Source organism: Lolium rigidum, chromosome 6 (assembly GCF_022539505.1).
Source record: "Lolium rigidum isolate FL_2022 chromosome 6, APGP_CSIRO_Lrig_0.1, whole genome shotgun sequence".
Taxonomy (NCBI): domain Eukaryota; kingdom Viridiplantae; phylum Streptophyta; class Magnoliopsida; order Poales; family Poaceae; genus Lolium; species Lolium rigidum.
This window is the reverse complement of record NC_061513.1, coordinates 244809612-244818887: the sequence shown is the minus strand read 5'-3', so window position 1 is coordinate 244818887 and position 9276 is coordinate 244809612. Positions and strand designations below refer to the sequence as shown.

General features: G+C 41.5%; 2 pseudogenes; one reads left to right on the top strand and one right to left on the bottom strand.

Annotated features, from left to right (window-relative positions):
• The first annotated feature begins 2473 nt into the window (after window positions 1-2473).
• Window positions 2474-3505, top strand: LOC124663891 (annotated as a pseudogene).
• Window positions 3506-4668: 1163 nt separating this feature from the next.
• LOC124663890 lies at window positions 4669-8362 on the bottom strand (annotated as a pseudogene).
• Between the last annotated feature and the right edge of the window lie 914 nt (window positions 8363-9276).

The window sequence follows — 9276 nt, the reverse complement described above, 5'->3', positions numbered from 1 at the left end:
GACGGGCATAGTTTTCAATATAAAATCAACCTTTTGAAGAAATGTTTGCGAAACATGCATTGATCTGAGACTTTCTGGTCAAAGATCATAGCTAGAGCATCAAACACCTTTTCTCTTTTGAACTTGTTGAGTACCTCTGTACTCAGTTTCTTTCGACACCCTTGCTAGACTATGACAATGAAGCGGAAGCCAATACTGGAGGACTTGAAGGGGACTACGAACTGGTCTACGATGAACCTGATCTGACCGGAGGAGTAGAAGGCGTGGACTATGGGATAGTCTACGGAGTTGACGACAATGAGGTGGAGGGCTAGGGTTCTACCCTAGTCAACTTAGAGCCGAGCAGCGTAGTGGCATACTTAAATAAGTTGTTGAGCTCAGTTTAAACTTTATGTTGAGTTGTAATAATATCATAATAGTATCTTCAGGTGTTCTTATTGGATCTGTGAGAATACCAACTTGTTAGGACCATGTATGTAATATTATCTGGAGTGTTATGACCTGCAATATTTCTGTTGTACCACTCTGAGGGATGTGATATTTGTGAAGAAGTTCCTTCACGAAGATCATATCAACGACTTGTATACTACAACATGCAGTGGTATCTTTGGGTCACCGCATAGACGTATCGAATGGAAGGAGATGTTTGCAGAAAGTAAACAGAACAGTATTGCAGTTGAATTTATCAGTAAAGAAAATAGGACCGGGGTCCACAGGTCACTAGAGGTGTCCCTCCATAAAGAAATAACATGTTGGGTAAACAAATTACAGCTGGGCAATTGATATAATATCGATCGATACATGACAAGATGATTACTACGATAATTTGGTATTGGGCATTACAACATAATACATAGACAGTAATCCAACTACATCTATGACTAATAATCCACTTTCAGGTTAGCGTCCGCACCCCTTCCAGTATAAAGTTGCAAGCAACATACTATCGCATTACGCAATGTGTGTAAAGTAAACAATAGAGTTACCCTCGGATAAAACATTGTTGGGTTATCCCTAGTAGCAACAACACATCTACAACCTTAGAAGTTATAAAGTCATTCTCCCAGAAAACTAGAGGCATGAACCTACTATCGAGCATAAATACCCCCTCTTGGAGTCACAAGTGTCCACTTGGCCAGAGTTTCTACTAGCAACGGAGAGCATGCAAGATCACAAATAACATATGAAATGAATATATAATCAATCTTAACACGGTATTGAACATTCATCGGATCCCAGCAAACCAAACATAGAGGGTTACATAAAGATGATCTTGATCATGTAGGGAAGCTCACAAGATCGATACATGAAGCACATGGTGGAGAAGATAACCATCTAGCTACTGCTATGGACCCATAGTCAAGGGATGACTACTCACGCACCACTTCGGAGACGGGCATAGCGATGTAGATGCCTCCGGCAAGGTGCCAGGAATAGCTTCAGAACCCCCGGAGATGGGTTCTGCGATGGCGGCCGCGACGGAACTTTTCGTGGATGGAGGCTCAGGTATCCAGGATTTTCCCGAGAAGATGTATAAAATTGGCGGAGGATTTAGGTCGGTGGGGTGCCTGGTGGCCCCACACCTAACCTAGGCGCGGGCCAGGCCTAGGTCGCGCCTAGGGGTGGTGTGGGCGCCCTGGTGCACCTCTTCGCCCCCCTCCGGACTTCGTCTTCGTTTTGGTAAAATATTGACTTCGTCTTTTGTTTCGTCCAATATTGAGAATATTTTCTGTACAACTTTTCTGAAATACAAAAACAACAGAAAACAGGGAACTGGCATCTTTTTAATAGGTTAGTGCCGGAAATCATTTAAAAGTGCAACAAAGTGTAAACAAAACACATATGAATTGATGTAAAACAAGCATAGATCATCAAAAATTATAGATACGTTTGAGACGTATCAGGGACTGAAGAAAAGTTACACCACAGAGATTTCCAACTTCCACGGCAATCTGCGCTCAGCAGAGGCTGAAGAGGAGGCGGCTAGGGTTTTGGAGAGCGGCGGCTGTATTTTTTCCCGTGTATCTTGATACAACGGTTGTGTGCATCTTGATTATGCAGAGGCTGGATGTAATTGCTTGTTTAAGTAATGAATCGTCCATTATCGAAAAATATTGAACATCATACTCTGTCCACGGGTTGTTTGACACCAAGGTGACAAGGCCAAACTACCCCCTCTGAACTCTGAAGACTGTCTGCCACGTTCATGTTCAGTCTGGTGCCAAGTTCGGTTTGTAAAATTAAGCTTCAAAGATGGGGTTTTCATGCGAAATCCCTCTGGCTGCAACTTCGCTCGCTTCCTTGGCCAGCGTTCGAACATCTTAACGGCAGAACCTCTCCCGCCTATGATGGCTCCCCGCCACCTGCTGTATTAGCGCCGCCACACCCCCTCTAAACGCGAGGCCTTTCTCCTCGTCATCGCTATCCTCCGGAACCCTCGAGATACCCTCCGCCGTGTCTACTCCTTCGGGCCATGCCCCAACCGCCGCCCCCACCTCCCGGCCGGACCCGTCCCCAGAGCCCTACCCGCCGCCGATGCTGTCGCGCTCGAGAACAAGAGACTGAGTCCACTAATCAATTGCCGGTAGTTCACGGTTCTGTTGAGTTTAGGATTGCCAATGCCTGTGCTGGGCTTTCTCTACTGAGCAAGGCTCATAACATACTCGATGAAATGACTGCTCGAGGCGCCTCTGTGGGGCTGGGTACATACTACCCAAACATGAAAGCATATTGCAAGGAGCGAAAGACCACAGAGGTTGCACAACCTGTAGCGGAGACTACTGCAGCAAGGTTGCTGCTTGATGCTGGCAGTTATGATGCTCTTATTGATGCTTCGGTGGCATCCCATGATTTTTCAGTCTGAATTTGCTCTTTTCAAGGATACGAGGGAGGCAAGGCTACCAGTTCTTAGGACAAGTTATCTTACTACAATGACAAGGCTTGACAGATAACAACCAGCCTGAGCTCATGGCATCATTCTTGCATGCAGTAGTTCATGGCCCAAGTGTAGAGATCGCTACACATGATTGGAGCTCCATAAAATACATGCATTTTTATAAGGTTGGGAGGATAGATGATGGTTGGAGGACATGCCGGAGGATGGTATTCCTGCTATCTGAGAAAAATAATCAGATGTACCTCTCACTTATCAACGGTCATCTCTCTGCTGGGAATTACTCTATTGTACTCATATTATGGACAGAAGTGAGCAGGAAGGGGGCTGATTTCACCCACGAGTTGATTGTTGCCTTTCTGTATGCTTTGGTCAATATGGCAATGCAGGTGATTGAAAAGACACAATAGTTGAAAATGTTTGTGGATAAGTGGAGACACAAAGAGGCATTCATGGAAAACCATATGAAACTGAAACTGAAACTCGCGAAGCTTCAGGAAACTGGAAGCCCTGATCGTGATGAAGAACTAGGATGGTCTTAATTTAAAACATTGCAACGAATCATGTCCTTCGTGGCTTAATTTGATCACCCATGTTTCTGTGAGAACTTAAATCCTTTTGGAAGCTGTAGCAAGCCAAAAACATCAGAGATGAACAGGCATGGCGATGTGTGATCATAATACGTTCGCAATTGAGGTTAGGGAAGCTGACACACTTGTCTTCTCTTATTTTGTTTCCAGGTATAGCTGTTTTAGTTCAGAGAGCATTTACTTTACTGGCTGACTTGGCTTTGTACTAGTTTTGTAACTAGTTTGTTCTAACATCCAGACCCACTTAAGATTCTTAAATTAGTGAACAATAAGTTTCCCCTCATGTCACTAAATTATAATAAGTTTTCCTGAAATGCTTCTCATGGAATGCATAATCTGTTGCTGTGAACTGGTGATAAACAATATGATATTTACTGATAATTTCCTGTTCATTTTCTCCATTAAGCTATCATTTAATGTTTTCACTCTCTTCTTACTGTCAAATGCAAAATAGTTATCGAGCCTCCGCCTAAATTAATTCTTACAGAACATATGACTGTATTGCAACGGAGAACTGGGTGCGCCCTTAGGGCCTGCTTGGAGTGGTGGTAATATTTGTGTCTCCACCAGTAATTATCTCTAGATACCGATGGATACATAGGTACTACAACCAATCCAAATAGCCCCTTACTGTGGACAAGTGAATACCAAAAACCGGAATTGGTAAAAACAACCAGCTATTAGAACCGGACAAAGCACTAATATTGGAGTCACGGTGATACTGGAAATATGTGAAGTGCATAAGGGTCGACAGTAGGACTTGTTTTGAGATTTCAGATTTCTCTGTTAGCCATCTAGCAGGGAAAACTGTTTGCTAACTTTGTGTGTAAAGGGTTTTCAAAACCCTAATACCGCATTGTGTAGTCAAATTAACAAAACTGTGGTTTAAAAATAGCACGCATCAAATAAAAAGGAACTGCAGGTTATAGTATAGCATCCATAGTGTCACTAAATTCACAAGAAAATCCAACAGTATGGTTACAGGGCAGTCGATAATACAGCAATAACATGACATAGGTCTGGTTCCTAAACCATTATTACAGGTTCCCATTATAGGCTGAAAATTGCAAATAGTAAAGGAAACATAACATAGTTCTGGTTGTTAAACCATTATTACAAGTTCTCATTGGAAGCTGAAAGTTGCAAATAGTAAAAGAAATGTAATTATATATTGTAGTAACACCAGGAGAAATACAGTTGATCTGAACTGACAATGTATTCGACGCTGATTTACGTCCTTCCACTATCATTGTGCCTCCCTTTCCCTCTGTGCAAACAACAAGCCGTCATCACCAGATTACTGAGCACATGTTAGTATTAGTGCATTTTAACATGAAGAATATTACCTGGTACGTTGTACATGAGACTGGCTGTTGATCAAGGATGTTTTGATAGTCGCAATGTTCTCAGACATGAGATCGATGGTCGCAGCCACAGACTTAGGACATAAGCCATTGCCACGTGCGAGCTTCAGCAGAATCTGGAACCCCACGGTTACAAGAGTTTCTCCATCCTCGCCTAGGGCAATGCCACCTCGGGCGGACTCACGCGACGGGGAGGAGGGAGAAGCCGGTGGGGTAAATGGATACATTGCTCTCCCCCATGTCCCCCGGGCTCGGGATCTTATTCATCGGTTGGGTATCGATGGGTGCGTAAACAATGAACGAGCCCGACACGTCATAGCGAGCTGCTACGGAGGATCATGATGTTTTCCCTTTTTTCTGCGGCATTCTGGTCAATCACACAAATATACTTGAGTTAGTGGAGTGAGATATCTGATTACCTAAGAAAATGATGGCTCTTGTAGGTACTGAAGCTAGATGTATTTTGTACCTTAACATGCAGTGTGGAGACGGTATCATCAGCTTCTATGCTGCCAGAGACACAGACTTCCTCCCTCACGACACCACCTTTCACCAGCACATCCCACTGTGTAAGGTACACATGACATGAGTACATAGCTAGCTTGCGGAGAGAAGCGAAATGCCCGTACCACGTGTGTGATTGGAGTGGTAGATCAGGGTATTTTCATTGGTGTACCTGTGCACGCAGCGTGTTGTTCCTGAGCAGATCAAACGTGACCCTAAGTGGTATTGGAAGCTGGAATGATGCGCTCACCGACACAATAGCTGTGTTCGGGCGGTCATGGTTCCTCCTGTGCGCGATCTTGATATCTTGTTCCGTACCAGCGCCACACACGATGGTCCATGCGTCCTCAGGGATGGCGGCGATGCTGTTGCTGTAGCTGACAAGCAGGCCATCGGCTAGCTTCATTAGGGACTTCCTCCCCTTTGAGTTGGCTGAAACAAACCAAAGAGCAAAAGCTTGTTTCTGTAAAGAAATGCCTTCGAGGATTTGCTCAGTTCAGAGTTTCAGACACTGAAGATCTGTAGGTTCGACTTACCTCTTAAAGCATTTCTGGTAATAACGTGGAAGGTGTCTCTTAAACGCAAGCACTGCCGTGCGATGCTGGTTGCCCGAGCGCCTAGCTCCAAACATGAGTCCACTCAGACATGGCTGGTAGAGGCCTTGAACTCCGGTATCATCTACTAGAACATGCTCTATGACGATGATCTGCCAACAAGATTTCCGAGCAAATAAAGCATGGGCTAATTCGCCTTCATATATACCAGTATCACCACATGGTAGTTATTTATCAATTTTCAGTCTTTCTTTACCATACCTTGCAGCTGTTATGTTCTAGGGGCTGAATTAGCACTCCTGAAGGCATCTTGCGGCATTGGAAGAAGGTGTCATCACTGCTATCCAAGGACACGTCAACAATGAGTGTTGTCCCGTTTTGTAGCTCCCTGCAGGACCTCACGAATGTGCATTTCCTCGATGGTACCAGGGGGGACGGGAACACCATCTCAATTGTCATCTGTTGTTTTCAAGCAAACAAAAGATGTCAATTAGTGAAGAAAACTAATTTTACCTTAGTATAGTGTGCTTGTTTTGTCGGTAATGAAGATTTGTCTTATTTTGGACAAGATCTTTGCACTAAAGACAAAAATTATAAGCCATACATACCAAATGCATAGCGCCATCGTAGCCTACATTAGTATGCCACTTATAAGCCTTAATGGTTTTTGCACTTGACAGAATTCCGGACGAGAGAGATGCATAGCACTCCTGCATTTATTTAACATTAGGATCAGATCGCGACTTGAAATAACATCAATCGCATTAGCATTGAAATTATGTACTTTTTTGGTTGCCAAAGAATAACTAGCCTTTTTATACAATTTGTATATAACTTACAGAATCCATGAGATAATCCATAATATTTTTGGTGCCCATCATGACCACAACATCAGCACGAGTGGCCTCGGTCTTGAATCCTATTTTATCTGCACTGTTTTTTCCACCAAATTGTGTAGCATAAGCCATCTTGTTCAGTATTTCAAATGAACCACCAGGGACAGGCAGCCATAGAGGGCCATGTGAGTTGGACAAAATGGTAAACTCGTCCATTGCATTATTAGTTAGTTCAACAATAATTTGTATGTCATTTTGTCTCGTAACAACATTTTCTGCAGACGAGTCATGTTGGAAAGGTTGTCTGGAATTTTGAAGTGTTTCAGCTTGCAATTGGGAAATCTGCCAAATGAAAGGCAAGACATTAGTAAGTGAAAATAATATATACAACATTGGTGCAATCTTCATAATACTCTGTAGCTTAGTGTTATATTACCGAACTTGAAACATATTCATCCAAATGTTTCTAGCTTACTGAAACTTGATTGAAAATGCCTGAGAGTCTTGATTGTATGTGTACCTCTAGCTCCAGCCAGTTATTTTGCATATCTGGAGAGAGCTGGCTATGTGGCAGTAGATCACAAGTGGGACAAAACATAGTCCTCTGAGCTTCCTTAAGCTTCTTATTTTCTTCGCTCAACCTTACATTCTCCACTTTCAATCTATAGTTCTCTTCTTTTTCATTCAGATTCTGCAGTTTATGTCACAGAACATGTACAGAAAATTGTAACTAATTTCAAGATAGAGTGTTTTCTACGATACATCCTGATAAGGGCTAAGGCTACATACAGTAAGTGTAACTTAAGAAGTGAAGCTATGACAGTGGAATAATAGCTGATAATGCATACTTAATGGCGAGGTAGATGATCTGATACAAACTGTATAATTGAGATTCTGCGAATGTTTAAGACCAGACCTTGACTTGTGTTATCTTGTTCTGAAACCAAAACTTCACTTGTTGTTCTGTAAGACCAGTTATCTCACTCAGCTCCCTCCTTCGATATTCATCCGGGCGAGCACAAAAGCTAAAATGTCTGTTCATTCAAGTGAGAAAAAAATGACAGTTGGCAAGTCGTTAAATTCTTATAACAAACTCAAGAAGTGTGCAGGTGTGTAAACTATTATCCTTCTCACATTTTCTTAAAGAGGCCTTTTTACATTTTATAGGTAGATCAATATATTAGAAGAAGGATCAAACATGCGATATGTATTTACATGATCATGAGGACAAACCATCACTGCTACAGATACGATGCAATTCATTTCAACCAAGTTTATTGGGTTAAAAAATTACTAAAGATCAAAATATTGTCATGAATATTTGCAGTTCTAAAAGAAGAAGATAATTATCAACTTGAAATCAATCATAGTATCCTTAGTAGTATCCATACCCTTGAAGTATCTGGTTCTGCCGGAAAGTGAGCCTCTGTAGGCGCTTCTTCTTTGGTTTTGGGCCAATGCCATCTTGATCATTAGTGGGGTTCCCCCGACTTATGTTTCTGTTGCTAAGCGATATGTCAAAGTCAACATTATCACCATACATCCCATCTAATTCTTCAGAGTAATTGTCAAAGGTTTGCTGCTCCTCGCCGTGTGCTTGACCACTCTGTGCCCGTGGCATGCCATTCTGATATTAAAAATAGTACTTACACTTTTAGATTCATACTCCACACTAAAGTAAGAAACTTACACTAGTAAGTTGAATTTATTTTTATTAAATAATAGAAGAGTTAAAAGGACCCTCTATATGGACTCCATGAGGTTACAAGTTCGCATATTAGTCCGAAATAAAAGAACTTAGAAAATACATTTTCATGCTTCAAACATATGCTATACATTTAGTATCCACCCACACATTTGTTTTCCTTCCCTAGTGGGAGAATAAAGAATAGTGTAAGTCGGAAAATTCAATTTGGCTCTCAGGAAAATATGCTCCCTCCACCTAAAAATCATATTTTTAATTTTCAAAAATTCCAACAAAAAACTTCGCATGTACATCTCAACAATCTATGTGCGTTCGTACAGTTTCGCAAAAAACTGACGTTTTTCTATGGACGATGAAAAATGATAAAACATGTCCCACAAAATCCTTGTTTTTAGCATACAACTTTGTATTTTTAGACAGTCCAAACGACAATTTTTTTTTTAGGAAAGATTTTATGCGCACGTAGTATGCGAAGATATACACGTGAATTTTTGTTTATAATTTTTTGACATTTAAAAATGTATCTAAGATGCATATCAAAATAAAGGAAGCATATGCACCCAAGAGACAAAAGATCAGTCTGGTAGGTAGGCTTCGGCTTGTTGTGAAAACCTTGAATAGAGTAAGAAAAACAGATCTAGAATACGTAGCCATTCTCATCCCAATATGAACAAGCCTAATCCCGAAAAAGATGGATTCCCATTTTTTCTAGGATAAGTTTTACAATTTAGTTTATATTTACACTATACTAGTATGATTTATTTTGAAATCAGATAGTACATACAGTTTATTATTTTGTCTGACTTTGTGTTGGTCCCAGAAATCTAAGC